Source organism: Acomys minous (assembly GCF_964271855.1).
Source record: "Acomys minous genome assembly, chromosome: 10".
Lineage (NCBI taxonomy): Eukaryota > Metazoa > Chordata > Mammalia > Rodentia > Muridae > Acomys > Acomys minous.
In genome coordinates, this window is record NC_140491.1 from 24,183,939 (window position 1) to 24,198,689 (window position 14,751).

General features: G+C 41.7%; 1 long non-coding RNA gene across 1 annotated transcript; it reads right to left on the reverse strand.

Moving 5' to 3' along the window:
* Positions 1-321: 321 nt before the first annotated feature.
* LOC311606912 lies at positions 322-14,391 on the reverse strand. The gene is made up of 3 exons (XR_014782463.1): positions 14,292-14,391; positions 10,425-10,724; positions 322-1,245 (listed from the first exon to the last, which is right to left on the reverse strand). It is a non-coding gene; the product is annotated as an uncharacterized lncRNA (long non-coding RNA).
* Between the last annotated feature and the right edge of the window lie 360 nt (positions 14,392-14,751).

Sequence of the window (14,751 nt, forward strand, 5' to 3'; positions counted from 1 at the left end):
CCTGAATGTCACAACTTCCTGGGACCATCTGAAAAGACCCAAAAAACAGTGTTTGTCTCCCACTCAGACACCAGAGGTGTTTCATGCCCAGTTTCTAATTAATAGAGCCCCAGGAGATCCTGAAGACCTTGGTAAGTCATTGCATTTCTTTCCTCAAGATAAGGACAACAAAGATGTTTTTTACTTCCCATTGTTCTTTGCCAACCACTTCTCTTCAGGTCATACTGAGCCTTGCTACTGTCGCAGGTGAGGAAATGGCACCCGTGGAAGCATTTAATAGATAAAGAAACCTGGGATCAAAATAGTGATGGTCCTGGAGAGCACGTGGAATCCAGCCAGCTTTGCCAAATCCCTATCACATGATTGGCCCACTGTGCTTGGGATAGTAGCTGGTGGCCATCGGCAGTGCCCACTTTGCTGGACTGGTGTCTTCACCCATACAATTGTATTATAAATACTGTTATTCTTAGTTCGATTAGAGCTGGTGATAGGTCTTGACTCGGTGTTGAGAGGGGTGTGGGAGGAGGATTTGAAATGATGCTCAAAGGCATTTTTTGCTGGTGGAAGTGCTTAAAAACAGATGGTGGAAAGCAGCTCCAGAGCTGTTTAAAACGTGTGTCTAGTCGAAATGCTTTTTAAAGTCCTATTACACAGCTGCTCGGAGAAGACACAAGAGATGGACAGGCTAGACACCCTTAGGGGTCACAAGGGTTGAAGGAGTCAGCAAGACCCCCTTACATTTTGTTTGTTTGGTCCAGGTTGATAGCAGCTGTGGACAAACTGACAGGAAACAAATGCAAGAGAGCAAAATGCTGACAAGAACAGCAGAAAAGGCCGATTCCTCCTGAGAACTCTGGGAATGTAAGGGAATGTGGGAAGGCCTCTCATTAAGGATGCTGCTGACAGCTGCACGTGGCCTCCAGTTACTGCGGCAGTATCAATGTCAGATGCCTGAAGGAGTTCAACTCCCTTCTTCATGTGTTTCCTATTCTTGTCTTGTAACCTGAAGAGAACCTTGGTCCACCAGCCCAAGGCTCTAGACTTGGAGTTTGAGTGAAGACATTGGGAAGCAACGGACCCAACGAAGACCTTAAGACATCAAGACTTCTTATTACAGATAACAGTGAGATGGCAGAACTGTAAGGAACTTCGAGGATCCAGGAGCTCAGAGTTAGCTAACTGGTTGAATCTTGAATGATGTCACTGGTGAGTTCTAAGTACAAGGTGACTGTGGTGATTAGTTACCTGTCAAGAAACAGAATCAAAGTATGAGGGTGCCAGTTGTATACCATCTGAATTTTGCTATGTTTTGAGATAGAGTCTCATTTCCCCAAGGCTGCCTTAAAAACATGAAGTAATATCAAGAATGACCATGAACTCCTGATCCTCCTGACTCCACCTCCTAATATTTGGGGTTATAGGAATGAACCCCATGCCTAGGGCCTGCTTTGTTGAGGCTCTGTGAGTGCCAGGCAATTGCCCTACCCACTGAGTCATATCTCATCCCCATTAGCAGCTTTACTGGTTCACCCAACACGTTTGAAAATGCGTGAACTGAGACCAAGAAGGAAAATGACAGCACATGTGAGAGATATTGGCAGATCCTCTCTCATTCTGATCAATTTCCTACTCTTACCTAAAACTCACCCACATGTTAACTCATTTAACACTTTGAGTGTGTGCTGTGTGCTTCCCGATAGATGTTCTTTCACTTCAACCCTGAGCCTATCATGTGAGTGTGGATTTTAGTCCTTATTTTTTGTACTGGATCAATGTTCTTGGTTAAGTCCTGAGATGGTTATCATGTATACAGTTGTCTTAGTCAGTTTACAAATCTGAAACAATTGGTTTCACATAGTATTCAGACCATGGACTCTGGATCTTGATATCTCAGAATCTACTCTTAACCTTCAACTCACAGCCATAGGACATTACTTAAGTTCTCTGCACCTTTATTTTCTCAGCCCTAAAATGGGGCTAGAAATACCATTATTGTAAAATCATGTTGAACGAATTAAATGAAAGATCCTTTTAAATGGTGTCTATGACTGGCCTTATTGCACGAAGGTAGAGAAGTTACCAAACATACACAAGTCTCTGGGTTTGACTCCCAGCATCACCAAAGAACAAATAAAACTAAGTGGTAAAACAGTGTCTAGTGTGTAATAGGTGCGTCACAAATATCACTTATTATTGTAGCAAATCTGACCATCACAATAACACTACAATTTAAGTATGACCAAAGTTCCCATTTTAGGGACAAACCATGTGTATGTGGATTCTTGTCTCTGAGACTGATTGGCTATGTGTTCTTGGGCTTTGGTTTCTCAACCATAAAATAGGATATCAAGCAAACATACAGTGTTATCATAACGGTTAAATAAAATTGTGTATCCATGTGCCTAGAACAATCACTGATCAACAGTTCCCATCACCCTCACCATTACTTTCACCATCACCATCACCATCATCACCATCACCATCATCATCATCATCATCATCATCATCATCATCATCATCATCATTATGAAAGCCAAGAATGTAAGAGGAACTCAAACTCTGAAGACAGGAAAACCTTTGCTTGCCTCTGTACAGTTCACAGATTCTTGTATCACATGCCCAACTCTTCATCTTTAGCCATGTGTCTCAATAGCATCTCATTTTCAATGCTGCCAAAATAATGTCTCCTGTCTAAGATAAGAATCTTTATCTCAGGGAACAGTGCCTCTCAAGGAGTCACCATGGCATATGTGTTATCTTACCTTACATAGTAGAAATGTCCCCAGGTCTGGCCAGAGTATTTGCTATGTTTCAAGTTCCTCATGTGGCATTGTCCCATTTCTAGTTAAAGGTGCCATTACCTCCTGGACAGTTGTCATGTGCTTCTAAGGATCATTTTACCCTAACCTCCACTGACCCTCCTTTATGACTTTATCTACAGTTCTGCCAAAAAAAATTTATGTAAAATGCATCCATCATTTCATACCTTTTCTTTCTTGACTAACCTACCCTGAACTCACAGTTGGAGCCATTTTGAGTTGTTAAAATGAAGACCTCACTCTTGTATGTGTCCTGTAGTAAGCGATCATAGAGGCTGCTGTCACATCCTTTCATAGTCTCCTTGTTGGACTTTTGCACATGTTTGTTTGCTTGCCTGTCCATTTGTTTATGTGAGAAACTTTACTTGGCAATCCAGTCTGACCTGGAACTTACTTTGTAGCCCAAGCTAGCCTTGTGTCAATCCTCCTGTCTCAGCCTCCCAAATACTAGGATTACAGACATGAGTCTGCATACCCTGCTGCATATAACTAATTGATAAGGATAGCTCTGTCCCTTGAGCCTTCCTCAATTAACTCTTATTATTGAACCTTCATTTCACAGTAAAATAGCAGGGATTTAATTTGGCAGCAGTATTTGGAGATAAGAAATGGCACATTATTTCCTTTAATAGTTCACTCATTTTTACTTGGTGACGATGGTATCTCTGCTGTAAAGCTCACTTTCCCAACAGAACAGGTCCTCTCCTTCATAATGTACTTTGGGGACAGTACTGGGGTTTTGTCAGCTCCTAGGATCTACTGCCTAGATACTCACAGGTCCTGGCCCCTACTTTGTGGAACTTAGAGGGGAAATGCTATAATAGTCCACTGCATCTTCCTACCAAAAAGACAATGCTTCCTCCCCAGAAAGGGTGTATGGCTCCTGCCTTCTCAACCCCCTTCCTGGGCCCCAGCATCTGGGACAACTCATATATGAATTTCTGGAAACACCTAGAGATAGTAAATGGAGAAAGTGTTGCTGATGTCATTGTTTCTTAGTAACTCTCTCAGCTATCCCAACAAATAAAAGAATCCATCAACCAATCATTAAAAATTTTCAAGTATTTATTACTCTGAGAAATTCATCCAAGAGTACTATATTTACATCATTTCTACTCTTCCTCTCCACCTTCCAACTCTCACTCCACCCGCAACTCTCTTTTAAACTTATGAACTCTTATTTTATAAACACACACACACACACACAGACACATACTGACAGACAGACAGACAGACAGAAACACACACATAGACATGACACACACTGACACACATGAGCATACACAGACACAGACTCACATGGACATGGACACACACACACACACACACACACACACACACACACACACAGCCTACTGAGTCCATTTAGTGTTGTTTGTATGTACAAGGGCTGACTCTTTGCTATTTGAAAGTCCATCTCGCTTGTCCCTGGGTGGGAGGGGACTGATTCTCAACCCACCCCCTTTCTCTGCAGCCATTAGTTGCCTTAGCAGTTCACCTAATGGTAGAGACTTGGGCAATGTGCCCCATCCAAATGGACATGTTGACTGGTAGGTCATCAGGCAACCATATGGTTGAAACTTCATGGATGCAGTATCCCTATCATGTCTGGAAGACATTCTATAGCATCAGTTGCCTGAGTCCTCAGGTTCTCTTCCTACTCAAAAGGGCCTTAGGCATAATTAAACAGCTGTAGGTTACCCCAATATAAAAATGCCAGTATTGCACCTTTTGAAATATCTTGCTTGGATGGTCACTGTGACCCATAGGCTTTACAGCTAGGTATCACTAGTGATTGCCTTCCTCCCTTTGTAGCCTGCACAGGTACTTTTGGTGCTGTTTGAGCTATTCCTCAAGGAGGAGGCTTCCAGGTCTATTCCAGCTTGATTTCTCCAAATCCTAAGTCTAGAATCCAGCAGTAACTCTGGGAGGTAACTGAGGACGATTGTAAATAGCCTAAATTATTTTGAGAGTCCCTTGTATCCCCCTCCCTCTAACACCAACCTGAAGGAAGGTTTTCTGTCCCTGGCATTGGGTTTTTGTTAGATAGTCTATAGCTGTTGAGAGGAATATGATCTCCTTATGTGATAACTCCTCCCGCCAGACACACACACACACACACACACACACACACACACACACACACACACACACACACACACACACACCCTCTGTCTGTCTGTGTGTAAGCTTATAGAATAATATGTTTCAAACCTATTTTTAGTACATCCTTGGTGTTGTCTCAATTCTCTCTCCCATTTATTTTATCTTTATTTCCATTCCCTGATAAAGTACTCCCGCCCCCCATTTTCCATATTTCTCCCTTTGTAGCACTTGCATCCTACTATTCACCCATCTGGAGCTTCTTCTCCCCTCCCCAACCCATACAGTCCCTTTCTACTTTCCTGGTTTCTGTGGCTCCTACAGCTTTTATACACAAATCTAAAGGTTGGGTGCTAGGATCCACAAAGAAGAGAGAATCTATGACATTTGGCTTTCTGCATCTAGGTTACCTCATGTGAATTTCATGATGTCACTTATTTTTTATAGCCATCAGAGATTCATATCCAATCACCAAGTCTTTCTGTTGCTCCCAGCAACAGTGAGATAGAGCTTAAACCAAATTCCAAGCTAGAATTGCTCAAGGCATTGGTTTTAAATTCTGAAGAATTGTTATGCTCTGAATGTGAGCTGTCTCCCATATTGAGTCCTCTGAAATCATGAGTCAAAATAAAACCTTCCTCTCTCAGTTTGTTGCAGTCAGGTAGTTTTTGTCATAGGAATGAAAAAGGTAACTAATGTAAGATGAAGGGTTATGTGTTTTAAGTAAAATTCCCCTCTGGAAGTATTTATATACACAAATACTAGCCTTATACATAAATCTTCTAGAAACATATACCATGGACTTATCTATTACTTTTTAGAGGAAAATCTGTGAAGTAGCTCTTTGTAACTTTTTATTTCTGCATTAGAGGCATGCAATAGTTTTCAATTAAAAATTGATTGGTTTAAAATATGCATGCAAGTGATCATTTTCCATTATACAATTTGCGATAGCAAAGTATAGCCAAAGAGAAAATTGAGATATTTTAAACAGATTCAACTTAAGTGTTACCTACTATGTGCCCTCAAATTGGTATCCACGTGTTATTGCATTTATCCTTTACAATGACCTTGCAAGGTGGGTGCCATTACATCTGTTTTACAGTTCATAAAACTGAGACCAATAAGATTAACAACCTGATCCCAAAGTGCATAGATATAAACAGCAGAACACAGGTTAAGATCTGGATCTGCTTATCTCAAAGGTGTGTGGCTTTTCAAAAAAAAAATAAATAAATAAAGCTTCCTTTCAGCCAGGAAGAGAATGGAGGCAGTGCAGTTGGTCCTCAGTATTGTCTGCACTTGTTCCATGAAGTCACTTCAGAAAGGGGAAAAGGAGCACAGACAGAACCATTCCTTTCAGGTAAAACATGGGATCAGGTTTCCTTTTTGTCAACTCACCAACATATAAATTTTGTGTGTGTGTGTGTGTGTGTGTGTGTGTGTGTGTGTGTGTGTGTCTTCATTTAAAGGTACAGCTATAAACAATTATATGTTTTATTTTATGTACGTGTGTATATCTAAGTGTAGATATATTCACTATGTGTGCATACAGAAGTCAAGAGCCCCTTTGTAATGGGTATAGATGGTTGTGAAGCAGCATGTGGGTATTGGATGGAACCTGGGTCTTTTGCAAGAGCCATTAAGTGTTCTTAACCACCAAACTATCTATCTCTCCATTCCCCTTAAAAACACACTTTCTGGCAATGGTTCTCAGCCTCCCTAATGCTGTGACTCTTGAATACAGTTTTTCATGTTGTGTTGACCCCCAACCATAAAATTATTTTCATTGCTACTTTACAACTGTAATTTTGATAGTTATCAATTATAATGTAAATATCTATGTTTTCCAGTGGCCTGAGGTCACCCCTGTGAAAGAGTCATTCAAACCCCAAAGGGTTTGCAAACCACAGGTTGCTATACTACATCGTTGATTATTGACATATTAATCTAACACATGTACTTTCTCTATAAGGTACATCATAGCATCTATGCTAGCTAGCCCACAGGCAATGTGCATCTCTACTAGCTTGCCCATAGGCTATGTGTGTCTTTACTAGCTAATCTATGGATAACTTTCTCTCTACTAGCCAGCCCATAGGCAGTGTGTATCCTTACTAGCCAACCCATAAGGAATGAGCATCTCTACTAGCCTGCCCTTAGGCACTGTGCATCTATACTAACTAGCCCATAGGCAATGAGCATCTCTACTAGCCAGCCCTTAGGCAATGTACTTTAGGTCCATTTTAAATAGCACATCTCCAGTGCAATTGGCTTCAATTATTTTTTCTTTGTTAAATAGCTAAAATGACATCTGTTCATAAGACAAGAGCAGAGGCAGCAGGACAAACATCACTTCAGGGGACCTGGACTCAAATGTTTCAGTACTCTGCACAAGTCCTTATGTGACCTTGAAAGTGCCACAAAAATGGATTTGTCAAATTGATTCAGCCTACAATCACCTAAGAAGGATCTTGGTTGAGGGGTTATATCAGATAGGCCTGTGGACATGCGTGTGGGGTGATTGTTTTGATTAACTGATATGTGAGTATCCAACCCATTTCAGTGAGCACTGTTCCTGGGCAGGTGGTCTTAGGATGAATGAGAAAACTAGCTGAGCATGAACCTAGGTCAGGGAACCGTCAAGCCACATCCTGAACTTGAAGCAGAAGCTTCGGGTTCCTTCCTTTAGAATTGTAAGCCAGGTGAGCCCTTTCCTCCCCTAAGTTTCTTTTGGTTAGAGTGTTTTTATCACAGCAACAGAAAAGAAACCACAGCATGGGGGTGGGGGGTTAGAAATGAATTTTACCTAGCAGGCAAAGTCACAAACATGGACACCACAAATAACAACCATCTGTATCTTGTTGCCATTTAGATCAGTTTCTGTCAGTATTTCTGAAGTAAAAAACAAAACAAAAACAAACAAAAGAACTGAGGCTCTTTCCTCATTAGTCACATAAAATAGGATCTCCTCACTCTCTGTGGGCCCCAGGCATATAGATTCCTGCCACTTCTCTGCAGCCTGGGCTTCGCTTCAGGATTAATTCTTCTCTATAGCACTAAGCACCATTTCATCTATTATTTGTTTGGTGGGCTTTCTCTCTGTTCAGACTAGAGATGGAATGGAAACAGATTCTTCATTTTCTTCAATCCCGATCCCTATTGATTCACGTGCCCTTCAGTACACTTTCCCTAAATATCCTGTGCAGCAAGTGAGGAAGCTAGTGACTGTTCCTTGCTTAGCATTTCGTTGCGGGCAAGCCTCACTGGCTAACTGCAAGCACTGAGATATGGAGGGTGTCGCAGAGGCAGTCTAATGTTGATGCCAAGACTCTTTGTATGTTTAATACATGTCCCACTGGAAGGGACAGTGAGCAAGGCTGTGTTGGGGAAACTTTGGTGCAAACTTGTAAAGGTTAAGCTTGGTGCTAAAACTACTGACATTTGAATAGCCTCAACAAGAAAGCAAAGTAGCTGTGAGAAGCATTCACTGGCGCTTTTATGCTGGAAGTGTGAGCACCCATGGTAATGACTCTTAAACAACCATGTAGATTTGCTTGTGTGTGTGTGTGTGTGTGTGTGTGTGTGTGTGTGTATGTGTGTGTGTAAATAGTGTTCATTAAAATAACAACACACATCTGCTAAGTCCTTCCATCTGAAGGTCAGTGGAGCATGGTGAATGGAGGGTCAAGTTTAATTACCAATGCATTATAAACAACATTCTTTTCAGCATAAACTCTGCTTGTACTGCAGTACGGCTAGAATTGCTTGCTTCCAGTTTTGTACTATATGACTTCATCTACTTTCCTGACGTTAGTCTTGCTCCTTTCTCATCTAGCTTCAACTCAAAGATCAGAGAGACTTTGGCTCAAAAACAAATCTGACTGCCATCATTCCTTTACCTGCCAGTGCCTCCTCGTGGTCCTTTGGATTATGTCTGAACTGCTTGTGTGGCTTATTCTTTAAGAGAAAAGGAAACTTGACTATGAGGTGATGGTGTTGAAGTGAGCTAGACATGGGGAGTCATTGATACAGTTTCTACTTTTGTGTATGTTCTAGAACAAAAGAAAAGAATAGCAACTCTGCTCAAGTGTAAATATGGAACGTACTGCAGACGCTCTTGATGAGTGGTCGGCCCCCAGGTTCTGCAGGTAATTTTAGGAAGTTGTGAAAGTACAGTAAGGCCTGACTAGAAGACTTAGGTCACTGGGCAGCATTGTTCGTCTAGCCACATAATCCCTGGCCATTCCCTAGTCAGCCATAAAGGGACCAGCGTCCACCTGCTGCGCATTCCTGCCACCATGTCATCTCCCCAAATGTGTGGGACCAAACAACTCTCTGAAACCATGAGCCCAAATAAATTCTCCTGTTCGTTATTTCCGCTAAGTGCTTTTGTTACAATGACACAAAAGAAAACTGCTACAGGGCGATGGCTGGATTTTGAATCTGAGTCCTCACAAGAATGGCTGGAAAGAGAAATTACAACCAGGGGAAGCAACATATACAATGCTGACACTTCCCCTTTACATAGGATACTTGAACCTGTGCTAATCAAAGACCTTTTACAGATTCTTGGCTCTACTGACAGGTTGTGTTGGCCTTCATAAGGAATGTCTTCTGAATTTTGTCAACACTGTTATCAGCTTATGTAGTCAAAGCACATCAACACTATAATGTATGTAAAAAAAAAAATCTGAAAGACATAATGGCACTGGCTGGTTCCTGGTTCAGGGTATCTTGAGTCTGGTGTGAGAACTCCAGAAGATAAATGTGAGGAAGGGACATACGATATGCAGTATCACTGGTTATTAGATGAGCAAGTATACCACATGGAAGGAAGAATTTCGGTCCATGAAACAAGACTAGAGTCAGGAGGAAGGGTTTTGGAACTTTTAGAGGTAGGTAGAAAACAGTCGTGATGAGAAGGATTTACATGCGTTGTAGGTTCTAACATCTGGTTACAACATTGAACTAGAACCTTCCTTGCTGCATCACTCCACGTGCCTAGCACAACAAAAGGTACTCGCACCCTAATGAGAAAAGTCTCTGTTTTCAATGAACACAATCTTGAAATCGCAGCAGCTGCAAGTACTTACACTGGGACTGAGCAGGTCAGTTCTCAATGTTTAGTCACGGGTGGGAGTGGGGCTCAGGGGCCGAGCCCTTACTGCAGAGCTGTTAGATGTTTAGAGGCTCTGGGAGAGGGAGGACCATTGTGTTCAGCTGTGTAGCCACTAGTGAGCCCACCAGGCACCAACGGATAGTTCCAATCCCAAGGCCATACAGATGGCCTTGGTCAAACTCAGGGATGCAAACAAAACAAAAAGCTGTGAGTTTGGTAAGGAAGAGGATGAGTGTGCAGAGGAAGGAAGGAGATAGACAAGGGTGGGATGAGAATCATCAGAATTCACTATGTACAAGTATGAAACAGTCAAAAGAAACATGACAGTGAACCAGGCTAAGCCCACAGCTTGTGTCTGTTCTTTTAGTTTGAATCATTACAGGGAAGCTCAGGAGGAGTTTGTAGAGCAAATGCTTCAAAGAGTCCCTAGGAGCTCAGCAGCAGCTTCAGTGATGCAGGACAAGCCTATGGAAGCATCTGGCTTAACGTTGACTTGGCCATTTAGAGCTGGCTCTTACTAGCATGTGGAAATTGTCATGTCGTGAACATGATTCTTTCTCCTATCATAGTTGCCTTGGTGATCTTTCAGGTGAAGCATGTGAGGAAGAACTGGATTCCATGGCAACACAAGAATCCAGGGGTGACAACGTTTTCCAGAAGTTTCTCATATGGCTCTTGAACTAGAACAGGTAAAAGAAAATTTATATGCCTCATTTTCGCATTATTTTAGATAGTAATTTATTGTATATTTCTGAGAAGAAATATCTCTTTATACTACAGCTGTTTCCTTCCTTAGGAGCCTGTAAAAACAAGTTTTTGTTGTCTTGTTACAGAAGCACTTTAAACAGCTGGGGCCTAGACAAAAAAAAATTATAAAGTCCTTATTTGTGCAACAGTTAATGTAAAACTAAAGATTACACAGTGTCTCATGTAAAGTTGATTTTCCCAGAAATGCTTCAGAGACTGGGCGTGGCTGAGATACAGCCCTTGACACATGGAATTTGGGACCAGCAGAGGGATAAAGGAAGAGATATTTTTGCCTATTCTCTAAAGGGAGCTTTGAAATGTGCTGAAATTGCATGTGCACAAAGACATGGTGGTGTTTGTGAAGAGAGTGCTGGCATCGGTGGTCGAAGAACATCACTTTGAAGTCCGGATCCATTGTTTTGTGAATTTCTAATGGATCCTGTCTACAGCCTGTGCAAAAGGCAGCTGTGTGGGGCCTCAAATGGCAGGCTTCTACAAGTGCTCTGCACGTGCTGCCCTTCAACCTCTCTGGTCCTCCACTGACATTATCTCCTCTCCAGTCCCTCACCTGAGCCCCATGAGTCACTCAGGAAAACTCAGCGAAATTCCCTCGAACCATTTTATGCCTCTAATAATTAACCCAGAGGCTTTCAGAAGACTAGTTATAGATTTAAAAATCTAAGAAGGTGGGTGTTTTAAAATTATACTTCAGTGTGTATCCCTCTGTGTGTGAGCATATGATATAAAGCTCAGAGGACAGCACACGAGTGTCTGTTCTCTCCTTCTGTCATGTGCGTCCTGAGAATTGAACTCAGGTCATCAGCCTTGGCCATAGATATCTTTACTCATTGAGCCAAAGATAGTTTTCATGAATGGGAATGTAGGAAAACAGCTCCAGGATTATGTGACCCTTCTCATAACGGCACTCGCCTGTTTGTAATATGTATCTAAATGTCATGTCTCACAACGTACTTGTGGTTTGAAATCTCTTAACTGAGGTCCTGCCTATCTCCATGAAATTCAGGGCTGACTCATATGCACTTCGGACATATGGCCCTTAAGGAAGAAGCCTTCATCTTGAGGTCTGACCCTACCCTCTTAGGGCACATTTCCCCACTGGCTCTTGGCTGGTTTTTCCTACTTCCAGACTGTATCAGTTCCTCATCGTGTCGCTATAGCAAAATACTTGACAAAAGCTACTTAAAGAAGAAGGGGTTTATTTTCTGACACAGTACAAAGAAATAGCCCTTTCGGGCAGGGGAGTCAGGGCCGGAGGATATTAGGTAGCTGGTCACATGGCATCCACGGTCAGGATCTGAGAACAAGGAGTGCTCATGGTCATCTTGCTTTCTCCTTGCTTAGGGTCTCAGGCTATGGGATGGTGCTGCGCAGGGTTATAATGCAAGGTCTTCCTATTTCAGTTTACCCAATCTAGAGAGTCCCTCCATGGTGCATCCAGAGGCTAACATGATCTAGAGAATCTTCCATAGGTATCAGGGTCTTTTTCAAGTAGACAGTCTCTATTAACCACCACAAAGGCAGTGGGCAGAAAGGAGGGGAGGAAGATAGGCAAGGGGCGTGTGCAAATGCCTGACACAATAGGAACTTTTCTAACACACTCTCTCTACAGGCAACCCTTGTACACAGCCTCAAATTTCCTTCCCTTCTACTGCAGCCTCAGCCCCAGGAGTGGTACTGGGTATTCCTGGTTCTTTATGCTTAGATCCCCGATCATCCACGGAACCTGCTCCGTGACTCTTTTGTTGTTCAGGTTGATGTTTTTTCAGTTTCTTGCCAGGACCCTGATGGGTAGCCCTGCTTCTGTGATCCACAGATGCTGAGATTGAGAACCTCTGGCCTCTGTTGTCTACCAATGTTTTCTCTTCCCGTACCAGTATTTTCTTTGCTCCAGGTGTTGGAAGCCATTTGTGGCTGTAAGGAGATACCACATTGTTCCATGCTTTCTCCAAATGGACCACATTTCTCCTTGCACATATACTCTGGTAGTTTTTCTGGTATTTTTTTTTGCCTTACCTCAGCCTGGCTTCTTTCTCCAGATGTCTTCCCTAGCCTTCCTTGGTTGATCGCAGCATCTCTCCTCTCATTTCTGCCCTATTTGACTCCCTTGCCTCATAGGATAAGTGCTGCAGTCTCTAAACAGAAACACTAGTTCTTATGATTTTGCATCTTAGGTGCCCACAAGTATATCTGGGGTATACAAGGGTTTATTCAAGATCTATCAAAACAAAACAGGATAAGTATATTATTCAGATTTTCACTGATGGGGCTCCCTTTAGTACCTCCAGGAAGAATGTAAGGAGAAGCCAGTGCAAAGGCTCCAATGAGTAAGTGAGAGTAGATATCTGATTATAAATCTATAGGTAGAGTTGAGTCCCTTTTCTAGCCTTAAGGAAGAAAAAATTGAGCTGGAAACATGAGGATAAGAATGCTTGCACAAGCATAAGGATCTGAGTTGGGATTCTAGAGCTGGCCATGGACACACACACACACACACACACACACACACACACACACACACACACACTATCTAACTATACAGTAAGATTCCTAGTCCTTTTCATTTTTGATGCCCATAAAAGAACAACAAAGCAACATTTCCCTATGTATTTATATGAAGGGCAGATTTTTCAAATCATACTTTATTGGAGCTCTGATTCTTTTTCCTTCTCCATGTTATGACAGCGGCAAGAAAAAAAGCAATTGTCTGGGTACCTAAGTGGTGTGGCCCAAGATGAATCCACAGAAGAGATTGTCAAATCTCTTTTTAGTACAATAAGAAACATTTAGCCAAAACACTTTCTCAGAGACACCGTGACCATATGAGATGGCTAAGTCTTTCTCCTAATGGCTTTCATAAAAATGATAAAAAAAAATTATACCCAGATTTATATAGTGCTTCTCCCATAAGTGGAAGCAGCATACTGCCCAAGCTAGCAAATATCCCAAGGCATATTTTCCAATTCTCAGAATTAAAGAATTTTATCCCAAATGAAATAAAGTTGAAGAACTTCAAACGTCTTTGCAATTACTTTGTCCTTTGATGCCAACTTTCTCTGAGCTTAGGCCAATGCCCTCACCCTCTGCATCTGTTAGTGTTCTGTCGTGTAGCACTTACACAACCAGCAACCAACCCTTCCTTGCCTTGCATCAATGGTTCACTTGCCTCTTTTTTTTTTTTTTTTTTTTTTTTTTGGCCTTTTTGTCATTGGGCACGCACTGTCTCCATTTGGAATGAATGCCCTTCCTCTCTGGCAACTTCCACTTATTTTTTTAGAATTCAACCTAAATATCCATGCTTTTATTAAGCTTTCTCTGTCTTCCAGTCACGAGTGTAGGCTGTTCCTCCTCTGAGACCTCAGACCTCATTCTATAAAACACTCGCCAAAACAAATGTCTTAATGTTCATGGCCTCAATGCAATATAAGACTGATAAGACTGAAGATGGACAGGTTTCTTCAAACTGCCCTTGAAGTACTTGCCTGTCACCTGTGAGTATGGGACGCACTATCACTGGTTGTCTCCCTTTCTCTTTGAACAGAGTCTCTTTGACAGGAGACATCATGTTAATCTTTTTCTTCCTATAGAAAAATCACAATAACAGCCTTAAGAATACAGTGCTAGAAGTGAGGGGATAACAATTGAAATGTAATCTGAATAAATTACTTAAATAAAAAAATTTTTAAATTAAAAATAGAATACAATGGGAGAAGATGAGTAAAAGAACGAGTGCATGAAGTTGATTTTTATCTTGTGATGGATAGTATTTATTTTTATTATATTTTATTATTATTGTATTTATCTGTAGTCCCTTTGATTTTGAACTTGAGTTTTGCAAACAGAAGTCTCTATGAGTGTAATACTCCAGTGCTCGGGTACCTTCAGAGCTGACTTGCAAATGTTCTACCCAGTAGATCTTTATAAGCTCCACTCTCTATGTGT